Genomic DNA, 19,061 nt, shown 5'->3' with positions numbered 1-19,061 from the left:
AATAAAAGACTCTCCATGCATGAGGATGTGATTCACTCTCCTCCCTTATCTGAAGCACTTCGCATAGACTAACTCAAAGAAAGCTTTATAGGAGCAGATTGATTATAAATATACTCCCAACAGTCTGGGAGAGAATTTAGAGCAGGGTCACCGGAATCTAGCAGCTGGTTTTGAAGATGGCTTCCCAGTGACTGCAGGCAGCCTCCTGGTACATGATCTCTCTAATGTTACATGCTTTAAAATCATGCTGGAAAAAAATAGCCTCTTTTTTAATGCATGCTGTCCCATTGTAGATTAAAAAGAAGAAAAAAAAAAAAGATTGGTCTCATGAAATGCACTTTTTCCTGAGACGTAGGTTCCTTTCCTAATCTTGCTGCCATTCAAAAGCAGAGAAAAATCCTACTGTGGTTTTACTGCTGCAAATAGCAAACTATGATGGTATCACAATCCAGGCAGAAGAAAACGATACGAGATGCACTGGTAATTAAATCTGCGGATATCCGTTCAGGAAAAATAAATCCAAGCCTGCATAGGAAGATTGAACTGACAGGATAGGAAAGTAAATAAATAAATAAAAAGCCTTCCACCAACTACCAATACATCATCTTCTTGGAAACAATTATGAGACAGTATATTGGTTCAGGATGTAACCGAGAGCTGGCAATGCGCAGGTAATTGACTTTTCCAAGATCTGGTTTCTAAAATGGGGAGGAAGGGGGGGGGTCTAAAAATACACGTTTTACAGGATCTGCATTCAGACGCCAATTAGATTTCAGCCAGACTAAAGCAGAGCACAGCGGAGGGGCAGGGTGAGCAGGAGCAGAGCGGCTGTGGCTGGCAGATCTCAGACACGTTTGCCCACGCCACCGCGTGGCTCGCTGGGCAGGGCCGCTCTCTTCCTGTGCCCGTCACCGCCGGGCAGGTACCATGTCAGGGTCCAGTACCCCAGGAAACGCTCAAAATTCAAAACCAAGTCCGCTGACTGCATCCACACCGTCATAAAGTTGAAAGGAGGTAAACAGAGTCACCGTTAGTCAGAATCCACCTGTACCTGCTTCCGGTCCTTGTGCATGTAGGCGGACGTTCATAGAATGGCTAAGGTCCATGTAATGAGGATCTCAAAGAAGCCACTATGCACAAGCCTGACTCTGGAATAATGAATCTCCCTAAGTTAAAGAAGGAAACCCCGAGGCCACGCTGTTACCAACTGTCAGGGTCCAGTGTGGCCTGTTTTCCCCGAAATCACAGGCTAAACTAGCCTCAGCCAAGGGCCCCGATTCCAAAACACATCCACACAACACCGTTCTCGCCACTGCTACAGAATCAAGAAGCGGAGGTCCGGCCCAGGGAAGTGATTTCAACAACTTAAAATACCACATGTTTCAAGGTGACCTGTTCATCTCTCATTTGCTATCATTGAAGTCTACAGAGATGAAGTTGTGTCTTCATCCACCCTGTGAATTCTGGGAGCAAACGGTGGCTGGCTCCCCGACAAGATAAAAAGATCTCTTCCCGCCTCCTTCTCTTGATAATATCTTCCCTTTCCTCTCACACTCACCGAAGATAAAACCCAATATCCATCTAAACAACCGCCCCGACTCCTCCTAGCGGGTGATCAGAAAACATGCAGGCCGGGGGGGGGGAAACAGTTAAAGTAAACCGAACAGGAAGAAATTGGAACAGCCACCGGCATTTCCACACACCTCTTTCCGCAGTTCCCAGGATTCCCGGTCTAAAGGCTGGAGGCGATGAAAACCTTGTGAATGTCTCTGTGGTGGTCAGACACATCCTCTCCCTGGGCTCCATCCTGCCCTGGACCCTCAGTTCTATCCCTCCTCCCCTGCCCCCCTTCCCTGAGGCTTCGCACCATGGTGAATCTTCCTGCCATGTTCAAGCCCAGCTAACTCTTCCCGTCATGGAGCTCCATCACGCGACTCTATGTATGGCCTTCCGAGAGCGTGCTAGCACGATCGCTAAGGCTTGTGGCGAGTTTGATACGACTCGGTAGTTACAGCGACACGAGGTTAGCATCCTGATGTCTCGCAGCGGCTGAATCAGTGATGTCATTGCTGAACAGTACGCCCCCATCGCCGACCCACACAGTGATGACCTCCACACACGGTACGCCGCCATCGCTGGATAACACCGCCACGACACGGACCCACACGGCGACATCACGGACCGGCACACTGACATCACCGAAGGACAGTCACCACACGGAGCTGCGTAGTGACATCACTACATGACACGCACTATCACCGCGCAGCTCGGTGACATCACCACCCGATCCACTCGGTGACATCGTGGAAGGACCCAGCACCGCTGCAGAACTGGCGATAAAGCCTGTGGTGTGTGAGTCATCAGGCAAAGAGTGCTACACACAAGCGTGGCGTGGGCAACCGAGGCGTACAAAGGCCAACACGGGAAGAGAAGGGTCGGCCTGGTGCACGGCTAACATCTGGCTAGCGGCCATTTGTCTTTTCTCTCTCTTTCTCTCTCTCTCTCTCTCTCTCTCTCTCTCTCTCTCTCTCTCTCTCTCTCTCTCTCTCTCTCTCTCTCTCTCTCTCTCTCTCTCTCTCTCTCTCTCTCTCTCTCTCTGTTGGTCCAAGACCAGAACTCAGACTCAGTCCCTGCAGTTGCTTTCACTCACTGGCTGGTACTTGTACAACAAAGCCACATCTCCAGCCCCCAAAGGGTTGGTTATTGCTTTCCTTGTCTTTTCTTTTCCTCCCTTCCTTCCTTCCTTCTTTTCTTTCTTCCTTTCTTTCTTTCTTCCTTCCTTCCTTTCTTTCTTTCTTTCTCTCTTTCTTTCTCTTTCTCTCTTTCTTCCTCTCTTTCTTCCTTCCTTCCTTTCTTTCTTCCTCTCTTTCTTCCTCTTTTTCTTTCTTCCTCTCTTTCTTTCTTCCTCTCTCTCTTCCTTCCTTCCTTTCTTCCTTCTTTCTTTCTTCCTCTTTCTTCCTCTCTCTTTCTCTCTCCCTTTCTTTCTTTCTTTCTCTCTCTTTCTCTTTCTCTTTCTCTCTTTCTTTCTCTGTTTTTTCTCTCTTTCTTCCTCTCTTTCTTCCTTCCTTCCTTTCTTCCTTCCTCTCTTTCTCTCTTCCTCTTTCTCTCTTCCTCTCTCTCTCTCTCTCTCTCTTTCTTTCTTTCTTCCTCTTTCTTCCTCTCTCTCTTTCTCTTTCTCTCTCTCTTCCTTCCTTTCTTTCTTTCTCTCTTTCTCTTTCTCTCTTTCTGTTTTTTCTCTCTTCCCCTCTCTTTCTTCCCCTCTTTCTTCCTTCCTTCCTTTCTTCCTTCCTCTCTTTCTCTCTTCCTCTTTCTCTCTTCCTCTTTCTCTCTTCCTCTTTCTCTCTTCCTCTCTCTCTCTCTCTCTCTCTCTCTCTCTTTCTTTCTTTCTTCCTCTTTCTTCCTCTCTCTCTTTCTCTTTCTCTCTCTCTTCCTTCCTTCCTTTCTTTCTCTCTTTCTCTTTCTCTCTTTCTGTTTTTTCTCTCTTCCCCTCTCTTTCTTCCCCTCTTTCTTCCTTCCTTCCTTTCTTCCTTCCTCTCTTTCTCTCTTCCTCTTTCTCTCTTCCTCTTTCTCTCTTCCTCTTTCTCTCTTTCTCTCTTCCTCTCTCTCTCTCTCTCTCTCTCTCTCTCTCTCTCTCTCTCTCTCTCTCTCTCTCTCTTTCTTTCTTTCGCTGATGTTTTAAGTGGGGCAGCCCTGGCGTGCTGATGGTTGGCTCAGCGGCCAGTGTTCCCTGCAGGCGGCCGGCAGAGGAAGGCACTATCCGTTCAAGCACAGGGTTGGCCTGTGAAATTGCCAAAACTGTTGGTATTCTAGTTTGCATGGGCTTTGGTTTTGCGTCTAGATCCTTCTCCTCCTCTCCCTTTACGCAATTCTCCCTCATGTCCCGGCCTGTTTTATTCGTTTCCTAGTGGAGAAGAGTACAGCAGAAATCGATGGGGACGGTTCTAAGTAGCTACGAGCAGAAAACTACCTTTGAAACTTTTGCTAGTCCTGCTAATCCCGCAAGTGGCCAAAGAACATCCGAACAAGGGATGTGAATATGAAGATCCCACACCTGCCCTCCCCTCTTGCCAGGGATGTGTCCACACTTACTTCTGCTTTGGTGCTCCCTGCCTGCCCCTACTTAAGACAGAAATGACTGACCTACTGCCATCACATGTGTGTGCATGCGTGTGTGTGCACATGCATGCATGCGTGTGTGCGCGCACGCGCGTGTGTGCGTGTGTGCGCGCATGCATGCGTGCCTCTGTGTGTGCGCACATGCATGCATGCGTGTGTGCATATGTGCGCATGCATGCGTGCGTGCGTGTGTGTGTGCATGCATGCATGTGTGTGTGTGCGTGTGTGTGCATGCAGAATGCCAAGATGACGTCCGGAGGAGGGAGGAGGCACCTCTGGCTCTCGGCACATGGGAATGAGGCTGGTGATGGGAACCGGCATCGCCAGGGAAAGCACATTGGGCAGCGTCCCTTCTCCGTGGCTCCCCTCCCATGCCTCCCGTCGTCAGACCGCACAGGAAACCACAGGCAAAGAAAAGAAATGTGTCGTCCTGTGCCCAGCCTGGTGGTGCAGAGCGGGACCCAGGCGGGCGGATCTGCACTGAGCTGCACGGAACGCCCCGGCCCCCGCTGGAGGGGGACCCAGCCTTGTTCTCGCTCTGCCTGCAGCTGGGCCGCTCTGCAGGCCGCTCAGTCGGAGAATTCAATTTGTGTACTTCCGAAAACAGACACCGACGTCGGTTATTAAGGCTGACACGGATCCTGCAAGCTACCCACTCACTCCCCACAGGGGGAAGCAAGGGACCAGACACCAGAGATGAATAAACACCAACTCCATCATGCAAGAGCACTTTACCCAACAGGAGAGAAAGATAAATTACATATACATATATATATATATGAGGCCATCTTTTTGTGAGACTTGAAAGCACAACAAAAATCAATGCCAATAAGTTATTTTCTCCCAGGATGAATGGTCTGTCTCTCCTCCTCTGTTTCTAAAAATACAGCTGGGTTTTCTCAGTAAGTCCCAGGCTGGAAAACTGGCTGACCGAGTCCCCAAGCTCCCTTCCTTCACCCCAGCTTCTCCTTCACCCCAGCTTCTCCTCCCCCCTCCCCCCAGCTTCTCCTCTCCCCTCCCCCCAAGCTTCTCCTCCTCCCCTTCACCCCAGCTTCTCCTCCCCCTTCAGACCTGTCACCAGGGGGAAAAGCAGCAGAGGGCGACGGCTCGGCTTTCTTTCTGTCCCAAGACACAGTAGGGAAGCCTGGAGGATCCCTGACTACAACTCGGGCCCACCAGGGGACGCTGTGCCCCTGAAGCCCCACGGAGTGTGTCTAGCAGGCACACGTACTCACACGTAGGCTTCAGCCAGACACTGTGGGATTTGATGGCTGAGAGGCAAGGGGCTGAGCCTCCTCCAGGAGCAGCCAGGGAGGTCCACCGAGGTCCAGCTGACAGAGGCCAGGGCACGGAGGAGGCCATTTCCACGCCTACAGCAGAGCATCTTCTCCAAGACAGCGCCCGCCCGGCGAAGAGAGGAACGTAAAAGCAACACTTCCAAAACGAAATTCTCCCTGCTGCAAATTACAGCCATTGACAGCTTCACGACAGAATCTTACTACTAATGCTGTAAAAAAGAAATGAAAGAAAGCAGGGTGCCGGTGGCTCACGCCTGTCATCCCAGCTACTCAGGAGGCTGAGATCTGAGGATCGAGATTCAAAGCCAGACCGGGCAGGAAAGTCCATGAGACTCTAATCTCCAATAAACCACTCGAAAATCAGGCACTGTGGCTCAAGTGGTAGAGCGTCGCCTTGAGCTGAAGAGCTGAGGGACAGCGCCCAGGCCCAGAGTTCAAGTCCCATGACTAGCAAAAAAAAAAGTTCTCCAAATATTAAGAACATTATTTATAACTGAATGTCTTTTGAGTGGTTCTATTTCTTTTCTTTATAGTTTGAATATAAGCTTCATAGCCTTCTTTAACCAAAACAAAGAAGGTCTGTTGTCTGTAATGTAAAATAGGATAATGATTGCCAAATTCGAGGCTGACTTATCCATATACATTGATGTTTTTTTCTGAAATGAAAATGAGAATGAAAAAGTAGAGGAACGTGTGAGCTGGGAGAGAAAACTCACTTGGTTACGATGTTTCCTTATCACAGGCCCATGAAGTTTGCTTTTGGAAACTAGGCTCAACAAGAAACAGCTCTTAGGAGCTGAGATGGCTACTCTGACATTCGGGGCACCCCGTGTGCCCCTCGATCCACGGCAGCAGAAATCAGAGCCGGAGAGGCCTCCCGGCCTCCCGCCGCGATTCCCGGAGGAAGTCCCCTTAGCTCTCCCAGCTCGGAACGATATGAATCCCCAAGTGCATCCTGCCACAGGAAGCAGCCACCCTTTGCATCAACGGGGCAGCCCAGAGGAAGGATGACCCCCAGTGTGCGTCTGGCTGTGGAGTTCAGGCCATCCAGCCAGGTCCCGTTCACCGGGCCCTGATTCAGCCTCCGTGTGCTTCTGGAAATTGGACGGGATGGTTAATTTTTAGTAACGAGAAGGAAATCTCCGTGACCCGCGTCGTCGCCGTCTACAAACCACCTTGCCCAAGTTGCCCTGCAAACACACTTCTGAAATCATAATTCATCATTCAGGGAAGAATCAGCGGCAGACGCTAAATTTAGGTGACAGGTTGTCACTTCTCTGGGTGGGGGTGAGGGGGGATTTACACACCATAAAATGCATCCTGTGATTTGGATGGTGCTGTGAGCTCTGAAAAAATCATATATTTGTGCACCTGCCCTAAAAAAAAAAAAATCGAGGCTAAAAGCCTTGTCCATTCCCTTACTCCCCCACCAAAAAAAAGTTCTCATTTGTCCCTGTTAGCCCAAATCTAATAATCTAGTAGTCCCTCTGCAGCCAATAACTACCCCGCCAACTCTCAGACCATCAGTGACGTACATTATGATGCTAATCTGCTTTACGTCAACTATTTACACCGGTGAGTAATGCAGCATAGTGTCCTGTGCATCTGGCTTCATACCCGGAATGTTTATGAGGTTCACCCATTCTGTTTGCATGGATGACGATGTCCTTCCTCTTTCTTACTGAGTACTATTTTCATCATATGGATTTGCTGTCACTGTCACCTGCTGACGGGCATGTTGGGTTGTTTTCAGGGTCAGACTGTGATGAGTAAAGCCACCGAGGATGTTTGAGTACAAGTCTTGGTGTGGGCAGAAGATGAGTCATTTGACATTGAAATCCCAAGGTCAAAGGGACATGTGTCTTTAACACTGCTAGAAACGGGCGTGTATTTTCCAAAGAGGTGTGTGGTTGTAAACGATTCCCGCAATGATTCGGTATTACAGTTGTGCCAGGCCCTGGTGGCTCCTGCCTGTAATTCTAGCTCCTCAGAGCCTGGGAGCTGAGGGTCAAACTCCAGGCAGGTGAGTCCTAAAGTTAACCAGCAAGAAGTTGGGCGCAGGGGTGCGGCTCAAGCAGGAGAGCACCCAGCCTTTTGAATATCATCCTCATGAGTGCGCCATTGTACATTTCCTAGCAGTTTTAGTTTGCATCCGGGGAATACACTTCGATGAAGAACAGGATCATAACGATGGATTGATCATAAGGATGCATGATCAAAAAGATGGATTCTTGGCAGCAAGAAAGAATAGAAGTTCGCATCTGTGGGCTCTGAGCCTTCAACAGCAAAGGAAAATCCATCATCAGAGCCTAGAGGGTAAACAGCCTCTGTTTTCTCAGTCCTGCTCAGCCAAAGCCTCTGGGCCAAGAGTCTGCACCTCGTCTAACGGAGCACTAAGCAGACAATCTGTTATCACCTACGATCGCTGGTCCACCATTGCCATATGCCATCCGGCCAGCCCCTACTGGAGCCATTTCGGCTGCTGCCCACGGGGCCCCGGCTTGCTGGAGTCCGGCTGGGGCACACGGATGACTCAGCCCCTGAAGTTCTTCCACCCGCTCGACTCTGGCTGCCGAGATGACTCGTGCCTGCCCCTCCCTTTGAGAAGCCCTCCATGTTTGGTGAGCCACGGAGAAGTACATCATCCCTGGCATGAGTTCTCTCCCAAGCCAACCTTTCCACTCTCCCAGATGGCCTCGTTGCTTTTGGCAGAAGGGATCTTCCCGATAAGATAAAAAGTTCTGGGAGGAGGCACCAGTAGTCACTTCTGACTCAAAGCCGAGCCGAACGCATTGGAAGGTTTTCAGATCAGAAATACGCGGAGGTGGGAGGCCTGCCTGCCTTCATCTCCCAGGCTGTCACTTTATGTTGAGTGGGAAAGGAAGTTGAACCAGGTGCACCCAGTCCTCGCTTGGTCTCGGTTTGGAGCCTAATTTCATAGAATAACATTTACAGCCAAGCTACCCAAACCCACTGTTCCCGGGTCACGTGATATGAAAAACTGGCCACTCCTTTGGTTCGGGTCCTGGACTATTGGTCCACCCCGGCATCTCTCCTGAGAGTTTAGATCTGAATCTTTATAGGAGCGATCGGGGAGATCGATGGGCTCTACTGGAATCTCCTAGGATCACTTCCTTCCTGCTTTCATCTGGGCTGGAGTCGGTGATGTAAAATCAGTCCAGCACGGTTGATGCGTCCCTCTCTTAACCGCAGTCCACTGTTTCTCTGGATAACAAAGGCCTGGGAAGAATCACAAAAGACCTAGGCCTCTGCTAGGCCGGAAAGGGCCCTACGCCTCTGCTACCCAACAGGATATAGTGTAAGATGAAAAGGTTAAAGCAAAGCAATGCAGAATTAAGAATTCCTGCCAGGGGCTGGGAAGGAGGCTCAGTGGTAGAGTGCTTGCCTTGCATGCTCGAGGCCCTGGGTTCGATTCCTCAGCACCACATAAGCAAAAAGAAAAAAGCCAGAAGTGGCGCTGTGGCTCAAGTGGTAGAGCGCTAGCCTTGAGCTGAAGAGCTGAGGGACAGCGCCCAGGCCCAGAGTTCAGGCCCCATGACTGGACCCAAAAAAAAAAAAAAAAGAATTCCTGCCAGTATTAACCCCCTGATGTGTTTACAATGACACATTGAACAGCGTCATGTTCCAAGAGAAGTTGAGTGGTGAGATGCCAATCAAGGTACGCCATACAACAATGGAGCCCCTTTATCCCTTACTATGGTAACACCAGGCCCCAACCCCACCTAATATGACTTGGTAGTGTTTCCTTTTTAGTAGATGAGATGTATTAAAGGGCTCAGGCAAGAGTGCATAATAGCTATGAGTATTCTCAAGTGGCTTCTATTCTCTCCACTTGATATACAAGGAAACAGGCAGAACAAGACAGACTCATCGGCTTGGATCCCACAATGAGTAAGGACTCAAAGCCAGGTTGGAACGCCCGTGGGTACTAACCATGGTGCTATCCCTCCTCCCCCCTCCGTAAGCTTGCTTGTGTTCACGGTCATCAGGAAGGTTAGATTTACGGGAGTCTGCCTGCCTAGAACCAAGCCTACATGGAGATACGGCAGTCTGCCCTCTCTCCCCCACCGCTGGCCTCTGTGTGTGTGTGTGTGTGTGTGTGTGTGTGTGTGTGTGTGTGTGTGTGTGTGTGTGTGTGTGTGTGTGTGTGTGTGTGTGTGTGGAGAGCACACACCTGCAGGTTTTGCCGTCCACATGTACCCCAGTGCCACCGCCCAGCCTGGCCTGTGTTTTACTTAGAGCTATGGGACAAGAGCTTCATTATTCCTAATTGCTCAGCCCCCGCACTGAGCCATTCTTGCGAAGACAGATGGCGCGTGTGCTTGTGAAACCAGGATAGAGAGAGGCGAGGGGGAATGGTGGAGGGGAGCGTCTTCCACTCCGGTCCCGACAAATTACTAAGTCAAACCGTCCTTTCTCGGTCACTGCCAGGCTGTTACCAACTCCTGCAGCCAAATTCTCACAGAATCCTGCGGGGCGGTGGAAGCCAAGACCAGGGAGAGAATGCCAGTCCATTCTGTTGACCAGGCACAGATTGTGTGTGCCATGAGTCTAGAAGCAATCTACTGGAAACACCGGGGTGGGGCCGGAGGCTACAGCATTCTGAGGAGTACAAAGGGGAGGGAGTGAGGGAGGGGGTCGGGCCGGCTGGGCACTTTGGCGGGCGCCTACCACAGGGTGCTGGTGGCTCACGCCTATAATCCTAGCTATACTCAGGAGACGGAGATCTGAGGACTGCAGTTCAAAACCAGCCTGGAAAGACTCATACCACCAATCAGCCAGCAAAAAGGTAAAAGTGAAGCTGTGGCTCGAGTAGTAGAGTACCAGCCTTGAAGGAGAAAGCCAAGAGAGGGCACAAGGCCCTGAGTTCAAGTCCTAGTACTGGCATGTGTGCGTGCGTGTGTGCACACACACACACACACACACACACACACATACACACACGCACACACACACACATACTTTTTTTTTTGCCAATCCTAGGGCTTGAACTCAGAGCCTGGGCACTGTCTTGGAGCTTCTTTTGCTCCAGGCTAGCGCTCTACCACCTGAGCCACAGCGCCACTTCTGGCTTTTTCCTGTGTATGTGGTATACTGAGGAATGGAACCTAGGGCTTCATGCATGCTAGGCAAGCACTTTAACCACTGAGCCACCTTCCAAGTTCCCAATTCTTTTTTTTTTCAATTAGGGAACTAATACCACTCCCCTCACGAGGACGTGGTAAGAAATCCATGGCGAATTCTGGTTTTGTTTCATCTGGTGGAATCTTCCCAGTCATAGTTCCATACAAAGCCAATCAAGATGATGATAAAGTTGCCAGCAAAGGACCTTGGGAAACCTCAGCAGGGGCTGTGGTTTTACTTCATCTCCATCCAGAGAGACTGTGGCGCTACGCAGGAAACCCCATATTTTGAGGTTCAGTTCCTGAAGACCTGGGCGTGAGGTCAGCCAAGCAGAATGGCTGGGGACAGAAATGCCCTTGGCTTTTGACTGGAGCGCTGAAGACACTGCTCTGCTGCTCCTCTGAAGGGCGCAGCCCTGGCTGGCTGATGGCTTTTAAAAGCAGCCTGCTTCTCTGCTTCCAGAGAGAGATCAGATGCGGCAGCCAGGAGCCGAGGGATGCCTGCCCTGGGGGGCCCTGCCCCGTGCTTGTGTGCACTGGAGGGCTTCAGCAAAGATGAAAGGTATTTCCCGTTCTGCAGAGCGCCACCGAGGCCCATCTGTTACCCTGCCGGGGCGCAGTGCTGGGGAAATCCTTCACCAGGATTGCCTGACTGCCAGCGTTCCCTGGGAACGGTTCCCCAAGCGATCGGGAGGGAGGGAGGGAGAGAGGGAGGGAAGGGGGTGAGGGGAGGGAGCCGCTCTCCTTCCCAGCCTGCCTTTTGGTATTTTTTTTTTTATTGTTCCACAGCACTAGGCAGAGAACAGCGCCCGCGATTTAAGCCAGCAAGAGGGCCTGCCTTCGAAGCTGTCAGATTCTTTTTTTATTAGCAGTAGTAGTCTTAGGATTTTAGCTCTGAAACAGTACTAACCGCGTCCCATTCGGCCTACCGGCAGGAGAGATAACATCTCTCCGGGGCCCAGGCAGGGACCTGAGCTGCCTGGTCTGAGGTGATCAGGGCTGACGGCCGGCCGGGTGTCCCTGAACCAGAGCCAAGGCGACAGCTGGCATCTCATGGCCCAGATGGGAGCATGAGGAGAGCCGGGCCAAGGGCAGACAGAGCCTCGCTCCACAGCTGGGGCGGCCGGCCCCTCTCCCCTGCGCATCTGGAGAGAGGGGCAGGCCGGCCTGGTCTGTGCAGACAAAACACCCTGAGCCCTGGGATTCTGAGGCCTGACCCCTCCACCCACCTGCACGGCTCTGCCCTTTGGACTCTCCCCCCCCTCCCCCAGGGGGGGAACAGTGGGAGTGAATTACATCAGCCCTCCCTCTCCTCCCCCCCCCCCCCCAGCCTGCTACGATCGATCAATCCGCTGGGGCCAGCCTGGGACAATTCCCTGCAAAGTGACCTCTGCGCCCAAGCCAGTGGCGTGTCCTGAGTCCTGACAACAAACGGCAGCTTCTTCTTCCTCCTCCTCTTCAGCGGCCATGCAAATAAAAGGCTCCTAGCCCTCCCCCCTCCCCCCCCCCAGCCCTGGGCTGTGGAAGCCCCCCCCACCCCCCACCCCCGTGGGTCTCCTGGCACAGGGAAGGAAGACCGGAGCAGCAGCGCCACCAGGAGCAAGCCTGCGGAACTGCAGGAGAGAAAGAGGCATTCAAGCCCAGGACAGAGGGGTCCTCACACACCCTGAGAGGACACCCCCCCCCCCCCGCCCCGGCTTCCTGCATCTGAGCTGCAGAACACCATCAGCTCACCTTAAAGCCCCACACGGACAAGCAGAACTCCTGCTCACCCTCCACCCTCCCTCAGCAACGCAAGCCCACCGGATGGATAGATGGGTGGAAAAACCACGAGAAAGGGGTTCACCCTGAATGGTAACACACACACACACACACACAGGGTCATGATAAATGATACAGGACTCCAGACAGTCACACACGGACGCCACAGGAAGATATGCATAGGAGCGGCTGACAAAGGCTCACGAGCTACGTGCAGATGACTGCAGGAAATAATACTCTGTGAAATGAACTCGAAGGATACCAGACTGTGTTCTTGTTTTTGTTTTTTGGTCAGTTGTGGGTCTTGAACTCTGGGCCTACGTGCTGTCCCTCCGCTCAAGGCTAGTGCTCTACCACGTGAGCCACAGCGCCACTTCTGGCTTTTTCTGCTTATGTGGTGCTGAGGAATCGAACCCAGGGCCTCAGGCATGCAAGGCAAGCGCTCTACCACTGAGCCACCTTCCCAGCCCCAAGATATTTTTTTAGTTCCTGTTGTTGCTGTTTTGATTTTCTTTTCCTTTTGTTTGTTAGTTTGTTTGCATTTGGGGAAGGGGGGGGCATAGAAACGGAGGGACCAAGGGTGGACAGGTACCACAGTGGTACTCAGCGGGACACGGTATGGAAAATGAACTGTATCTCTTGTAGGTGGGGAGGGGAGGAGAGAGGAGGCCTGGTTCAAGAAGAAATGTACTCAATACCTAGCTGATTCACGTCGCTGGAACCCCTCTGTATCTCAACTCTAAGGAATGATACCAATGAAAGTATTCTTTATAAAGAAAGGTGTCTAGCCCTGGCAAGGCATGAAGATGGACACACCGCTGTGTATACACCACGGCTACCTAGGATTCTGTCACTCCGTGCTGGCTGGATGTGGTAGTTTGTGAAACCACACCCAATGGTGCATGCACACACACACACACACAGGGAAGGATGAACTTCTCAGAGCACGGTCCTACCATATCCACGCATGACTGTGGGATTCTGGGTAGACACGGCTTTATCATGGTACCAAAGGAACAGACTCCTGCCTTTGTTCCTGCACACTGGCAGAAACAAACCCCAGCCCCTCCCTGTCCCAAGTGGGGGACCTTTGTGAATCTGAAAGCATGTTTTTGAGGTGAGAGTGTCTGTCAGCCTGCAGAAGAGATCCAGGAGGCCCTGCCCCGGCTGATGGAGGCATGAAGCCCCAGGGCCCAGGCATGTCTCCAAGGCTGCGGAGAAGCAGATTTGATGAGCGGCTGACAGGGGATGGGGAACGCAAATCAACCACAAAGAAAGTGAAGACCAAGTGGTACGTGGGGGAGAAATGTCCCTTCTAAAACGCACACCAAGTGGGAGGAAAGACCAAGGAGACATTTGCGAGACATTAAAAATAAATTTCCTGGTGCAAAAAAAATAAAAAAGAGTACCTAATACAATGAGAAAAAATTAAGAGGATATTACAGATCCTCCCACGTTGCCTACTCTGGCACTGAAATCAAGAGTATTCTCCAACTTCTGATGAGCCTCATTCAAATTCTCATCATTCAAATGATCCATATGTTCCGAGCGAGGGATTACACAATCACAGACTGGAACACAGGAAGGAATTTGCGGATCACGTAGCTCAACCCACTCAGAGCCGCACAGAAGCCTGGAGAAATAAGGAGTCTTAACATAAACCATGGGGGCAGGAATGCCAGGCAGGAACCTGGAACACAGGACACCTGGCCCAGCCTGGAGCCCTGCCAACAGCTCCCTGGGTCCCACAGAAGGGCTTTCTCACCCCTGCTTGTGATACTCAATTTACCTCCCTCGTCAGGTTGAAGGGATCTGTGGGGCCAAGGACATTCTCCCAGACAGACGGCTGGACTCCTCTGTTCCTGAAGTTCACATGAGCCTTCTCTCCACCCAAGGACTTTGAGTTATCATGCCCTTTCATCACCATCCGAGAGTCCTAGGACGTTTCCACCTGCTAACCATCTACGTCACTGCGCCGCGGCGGATGCTTAACCCTGACTCCTGCTTTATTCCCGTCTTCCCTGTCCCCTCCCCTGCACGGGACTGTAAACTCCTTAAGAAGCCGTTTGAATCTCAAACTCTTCCCATTCTCCAAGATAATGTTCCTCGTGTGCCCGTCAGCGTTCGGTGACGGCAAGGGGTTCTGGGTTCTGGTTCTTTGGGCTCACACCTCTGCGGGCTCTCTGTTCAGTTGTCCCCGGTCCCCTGTGGACTGTGGGAAAGAGACACTCGCTGGTGGCGGTGTGGCCGGGAGGAAAATCTAAGCAACGCGTCACACATAAAACACCCGCGGCCAGGCCTTATCCCTCCCTTACTTTTCAATAGATACAGAAGATGCAGTATATTTAGGAGTTATTTGTTGTTCCCTAGACATACTAGAACCTGAAGAAAAGATCCCTGCCCTGTCCAAAAGAAAAAAAAAAGTGATCAGAGTTCCAGATCTCTCCCGAGGGGGTGGAAGAGGTCTCTGGACACTGGGATCAGGTCTGCACAGCAGCTGGGTTTGACTGGACAGAAACTAGAGTAACAGCGACAGAACCTACCAACCTCCTAGCCCCAAGCACTGGAAGGTGATCAGCCAGCACCAATGCCGACTCCAAGAGCTGCTTATGAAGAAGGAAAACTTACAAACCCAACACAGCAGGAGGGGCGACCTCCTGTTAAGATCTTCTACTAAGAAATCCTCGGTGAGCCAGGCACCAGTGACTCACACCTTTAATCCTAGCTACTCAGGAAGCTGAGATCTGAGGGTCACAGCTTGAAGCCAGCCCCAGGTTCTTTAACTACTCAAAATCGGAAGTCAAGATGGGGTTCAAAGCGGTAGAGCGCTAGCCTTGAGCAAAAGAGCTGAGAGACAGTGCCCAGGCCCTGAGTTCAAGCCCTGTAACTGAAAAGAGAGAGAGAGGGGGTGGTTGATTTATCAGATGACCGGGGGTTCCTTGGTGCTTTCTCCCACGGGTGGGTAGGTAAGGCGTGTCTTTTTGAGTAGCTGAGAGGCTCAGATGGAAGGGGAGGAAAGTCTGCACTGAACCAGACCCTCTGCACTTTCCAGCCTTTGAACTTCAGAAGCTGTTTGGCTGGGGATTCCCTCAGCCCCTCCACGCTCCCTGGAGAGACCACACCACTCCAGGGAGCGCCCCCCCACCCCACATTGCAAATGTACTCCAGTTGCAAACCATTTGATAAGCAGTCCCAAGTCTGGTGGCCCAACCCTAAAGCTAAAGTGAACTAGCTACCACAGCCACCAAGTCCAATTTTCCCAGAAAGTTCCATGCCAAACTCTTGGCAAACCCAAGACTGGATCCACGTTAAGTCATCCTACTCTAAGCGACGGCTAACACTAACAGGATTTTCTCGTCACCACAGCAATCCACCTGCTAAGGGTCCGACTCCAAGCCCCGCCCTGCTCAGCTGCTGGAACCTCTGTACAACGTCCTCTCTCCCCTCCTCCCCCCCCCAGCCTCGTCTGAGCGGTGTGTGGTGTGCACGCTGTTGTCTACAGAGTGCTAGGCTCCGTGTTTGCGTCAGAACCGGCAGCAGGATGGTTAGAATTTCAACCCAAGCGTGCCGCTCACCAATCACAGAGGAAAAATCTCAAGGCCCAAGATTTAGAAATGTTGAATCCCCTAGGCCAATACCAAAGTGCCAGCCTTTGTCAGTTTACAGAGGCGGGGAAAAGTATCGCGAATGAGGAGAATGGCTCAGAAGCAAAGAATTAAGTTGGTATAGACAACAGATGGAAACCAACTCTATTGAATATTAATTGGGTTTAATGTGGAGTGATAGCAACTTGTGTTTGAAAGTTGGAGGAAAATGTCACGTAACATTAATTGAATTAAAGAAGATGTATACCATGGAGGGAGAAAAAAATATGTGTGTGTATATGTACATATATTTTTTTTTCTTGTTAAATATACTAAACCATGAATAGTTTACCCCTGGAAAACTATGAGGACAACTCAAACGTATTATTATGCAGATGTAAATGTACACTAAGTGATGTGAGATTAATAATCTCCACACAAAGACATAATGAGATTAAAAAAAAAGTGATGGATACTTACAAAATAACATAAAATATAAGCCTATAATCCTAACTGCTCAGGAGGCTGAGATCTGAGGACTTCGGTATGAACCCAGCCCAGATCTCCACCAAACACTACCGAAAAGCCAGAAGTAGAGCACGCAGCTCCGGTGGTAGAGTGCTCCCTTTGAGTAAAAGATGCTCAGGGACAGTGCCCAGGCCATGAGTTCAAGCCTCAGACAAGCACACACACACAAACACAAATAAAACCCATCTGGGTTTTGTTTTCAATTGTCTGTACCCAATCTCTTCTTCCATCCTTCAATTACATAAAGTAGAACATTGGGTTTATTCTTCCAGACTAGAAGCCGTAGCTCGCATGCAATTCTTTCTCACGTCTTTCTTTTTTTTATTTGGTACTAGGGTTAGAATTCAGGGACTCACACTTTCTCTCTGCTTTCTTGTTTAGCTAGTGTTCCACCACCTGAGCCATGCCTCCAGCCCTGTTTTTTGCTGGTTATTTTGGGGATGGAGTCTTGTGAACTTCTCTGCCCAGGCTAGCTTTGCATTACAATCCTCCAAATCTCAGCTTTCTGAGTAGTCAGAATTATAGGCACGAACCATCAGTACCTGGCATCTTTTTATTTAATCCTTTCCCTTCAAATTCTATTTAAAGAAACTTAAAGCGGGAAAACAAAAGTCCAATCCTAGCTCTTAAAAAATAACCTACTGAAATCACTGTGCTGTTCGTTCTTGCTGATTTGGTACAGTTCTGTTTCGCTTTCTCTTCGCCAGTTTTCCTTTCTTTATTCCTTTTGTAATAGACCTTTACGCTTCCATTCTCTGAAGCTGGGAGAATGTTCTGGAAGTCTCCTCCTTGAGGAGCCCTGATAGAATTCTGACTGTTGTCACAATCTTCCAAACACACCGGATTCCTGATCGAAATCATGTTAAAGGACAGAATCAGAACAGCTTTTAAAGTAGTTTGTTTTCCAACGAAAGCCACACCTCTATGCCTGGAGAGCCTCGGTATTGAAAACTATTGGTCAGAATAAAGCTGCAGGAGCTGGGAAGGTAGCTCAGTGGTAGAGCGCTTGCCTTGCATGCCTGAGGCCCTGGGTTCGATTCCTCAGCACCACATAAGCAGAAAAAAAAGCCGGAAGTGTCACTGTGGTTCAAGTGGTAGAGTGCTAGCCTTGAGCTGAAGAGCTGAGGGACAGCACCCAGGCCCAGAATTCAGGCCCCACGATCGGATCCCAAAACAACCCCCCCCCCCCAGAATAAAGCTGCGACCTGGATAAATTTTATATTTTTTCTCTGATGTGACAATGAGCCAAGTGCTTGCTACCCGTGTATGAAAATCGTGACACCAATTAAAATGGTTTAAGCGGGCAGGTGGGGGTAAGGAAGAGTAACCGAGGGGGTGAATTTGGTCAAAGTACATCCTAGGCAAGTATGGAATGTTATGGTGGAAGGCCTTGATAACATTAACGCAGCTAGTAGAGAAGAGACAGCGCAACGTCGCCCACACAACGTGGTGATACAATGCTAAGCTAGCTCCTCACTGTGGTGAGAAAAAAGCACAAGGTTTGGTAGCATCTCCGTGGGTGTGAGGTGAATTAAAAACATACTACGGGCCTGGCCGGGCACTGGTGGCTCACATCTGTCATCCTAGCTACTCAGGAGGCTGAGATCTGAGAATCGTGGTTCAAAGCCGGCCTGAGCAGGAAAGGCTGCGAGACTCTTATCTCCAATGAACCACCAGAAAACCTGAAGTGGTGCTGTGGTTCAAGGGGTAGAGCGCTCGCCTTGAGCTGAAGAGCTGAGGGACAGCGCCCAGGCCCAGAGTTCAAGACCCACAACTGATAAAAAAAAAAAAACAAAACAAAACACAAAACCGTACTTTGGATGGAAACTCTTGGACAGTGGAATACAGGAAAGGCATCATGGGAAGGCAAAGTCAAGTCTGGCTAGCCAGCAAACGCACTGTTCTCTTATCCAGGCTGAGCGCATGGATAAGTTGTTTCAGCTCTGTACAAACTGCGAATCTCCTTCTAACGTTTTCTGTGCACTGGCAGAAGGAAGATCAACATACATCCTTTCTCCTTTCTGTGTCTCCGTGATTACTCTTAAACAAGAGCCTACAGCACACACACACACACTTGCGAACCTTGCTTTGTGTTCTCCTTTCCTGATACATGTGGGACATGTCCGTACTGGAGAATCCCTCTTTCTTTTACACAGCTGTATAGTATTCCCTTCTGCGGATGCATCCAAAGGTCCCCTATGGAGCTCTTTCCTTCTTTCGCCTCAGAGCTTGTGATCTACACTGAGCCACGCTCCCTGCCCCCTGCCCCTGTCATACCACGGACAATACAACAATGGCTATCTTTCATCAATGTCATTCCCAGGCGCAAGGATGAGTCCTCAAAAATGGGATCGCGAGACTTCCAGGTGTGCGCATCTGGAATCTGGAAGGATTTGTAGTCTGAGCTGGAGGTGGGGGGGTGGCTAGGATGCCTCCCTAATTCCTCCATCCTCCAATGCACGGTCATATACGATTGTATGCTAAGCCCAAAGAGGGCCAGAGAACGCCAGGTACCTGTTAACATGCCCACGGGCCAGGCACGCACACCTCTAACACCCCCTCAACTCCACGGCAGAACTCTTACTTCCCTACCTGGGCCTTTCTAAGGATGACCAGGCCGGTCCTGACCT

Source organism: Dipodomys merriami, unplaced genomic scaffold, assembly GCF_024711535.1.
Source record: "Dipodomys merriami isolate MVZ:Mamm:240054 unplaced genomic scaffold, mDipMer1.0.p SCAF_366, whole genome shotgun sequence".
NCBI classification, from domain to species: domain Eukaryota; kingdom Metazoa; phylum Chordata; class Mammalia; order Rodentia; family Heteromyidae; genus Dipodomys; species Dipodomys merriami.
Note: the sequence above shows the minus strand (reverse complement) of the source record.